Source organism: Triticum dicoccoides, chromosome 6A (assembly GCF_002162155.2).
Source record: "Triticum dicoccoides isolate Atlit2015 ecotype Zavitan chromosome 6A, WEW_v2.0, whole genome shotgun sequence".
Lineage (NCBI taxonomy): Eukaryota > Viridiplantae > Streptophyta > Magnoliopsida > Poales > Poaceae > Triticum > Triticum dicoccoides.
The window spans coordinates 63315506-63317783 of NC_041390.1; positions in this window are offsets into that span (position 1 = coordinate 63315506).

Here is a 2278-nt window from a genome sequence, read left to right on the forward strand (position 1 = left end):
CCGCGGCGGCGCAGCTAGCGGCGGCGGCGGCGAGGCGCAGGCGGCGGCGGCTCGGCGGCGGGGCTGCGGTGGTGGTGGTGGGTGGCTCGGGGCGGCGGGGTATATAAAAAGGGGGAGCGGCGACTTGGGGAGGGGCCAAGGCGGGGCGGCGGAGTCCGGCTCGGACTCCTCGTCCGAGTCGGCGGCGGCGCGCGCGACGGGGAGGCGGTGGCGCGGGCGGTTGGGCCGGCGGCCTGGCTGGGTTTTTGCCCAGTCGACGGAACCTCTTTTTATTAAACAATTTCGCCGACAGAAATAAAATTCTAGAAAATAAAATAAAAATCTAAAAATGCCAAAACAAATTTTCATCGCCTAAATAAAATATTTAGGACGAGATGATCATTTTCTTGGCCCTAAAATGCAATTTTTGAAAACGTGCAATTTTTCTAATGCAAATAAAATCCAAATAAAAATCAAATAGAACCAAGAAAATGATTTTAATATTTTTTCCTCCAATATTTCTATTATTTTGGAGAAGTCATATTATCTCCTCTCAATTTTTTAATATGAAATATTTTTCGAAGAGAAAAATTATTAAAATCAAAAAATCCTCGTTTCATTATTTGATAAAAATCAAATATGAAAACCGGGAAATCCCCAACTCTCTCCGAGGGTCCTTGAGTTGCTTAGGATTTCGGGGATTGCAGAACGAAAATGCAATAAAATATGATATGCATGAATGACCTATGTATAACATTCCAAATTGAAAATTTAGGATGTTACAAACCTACCCAGCTTAAGATGAATCTCGCCCTCGAGATTCGGGTTGGCTAGAAAATAGGTGTGGGTGGTCTTTGCGGAGATCATCCTCTCGTTCCCAGGTGGCTTCATCCTTGGTATGGTGACTCCACTGAACTTTGGAAAACTTGATAACCTTGCTGCGGGTGACTCGGCTGGCAAACTCAAGAATCTTAACTGGCTTCTCCTCATAAGTCAAATCACTGTCCAACTGAATCGCCTCCAAGGGTACTGTATCTCTTAATGGTATATCGGCCATCTCAGCATGATACTTCTTCAACTGTGAAACGTGGAACACATCATGAACTCCTGACAATCCCTCAGGTAATTCCAACTTGTAGGCGACTTCTCCCATTCGTTCCAAAACATGATACGGTCCTACAAATCTCGGGGTTAACTTTCCCTTAACTCCAAAATGTTTCACTCCTCGCAAGGGTGATACTCGCAGATATGCTCTGTCTCCAATTTCATAGGTTACCTCCTTGTGTTTCGAGTCTGCGTAACTCTTCTGCCTGGACTGAGCAATCTCCAGTCTATCACGAATCAGTTTAACCTTCTCCTCAGATTCCTTGATCAAGTCTGGTCCAAACAACTGCCGGTCTCTTACCTCATCCCACATCAACGGCGTTCTGCACCTGCGTCCATACAGAGCTTCAAACGGTGCCATCTTCAAACTGGATTGGTAGCTATTATTGTACGAGAACTCTGCGTAAGGCAAATTGTCATCCCAGCTAGATCCATGATCTAGCACACAGGCTCTCAACATGTCCTCCAAAATCTGATTGATTCTCTCAGTCTGTCCATCCGTCTGCGGGTGGAACGTTGTATTGAACTCCAATCTTGTTCCCAAAGTCTGGTGTAACTAATGCCAAAACTTTGAAGTAAATTGTGTTCCTCTATCTGATACGATGGTCCTTGGAACTCCATGCAGACATACGATCCTGGACATATATATCTTGGCCAACTTCGCACTTGTATACGTGGTTTTCACTGGGATAAAGTGAGCCACTTTGGTCAAGCGATCAACTACTACCCATATAGAATCATATCCTGCTTTGGTTCTGGGTAATCCGGTGATAAAATCCATGCCAAGTTTATCCCATTTCCATTCTGGTATCGGCATAGGCTGTAACAGTCCTACTGGTTTCTGATGCTCTGCCTTTACTCTTTGACAAACATCACATACGGCTACATACTCGGCGATACCCTTCTTCATACCAGTCCACCAGAAATGTTCCTTCAAATCCAAATACATCTTGGTGTTTCCGGGGTGTATCGAGTATGGTGAGTCATGAGCCTCCTGAAGTATTAACTTCCTGATCTCTGGGTTATTGGGCACATAAACTCGGTCCTCAAACCATAAGGTATCGTGCTCATCCTCACAAAAACCTTTGGCCTTTCCTTTGCTCATCTTCTCCTTTATCTCGGAAATCTCTTTGTCATCCTTCTAAGCTTCTCGAATCTTGCCCAATAATGTAGACTGAACCTCCATTGTTGCAAC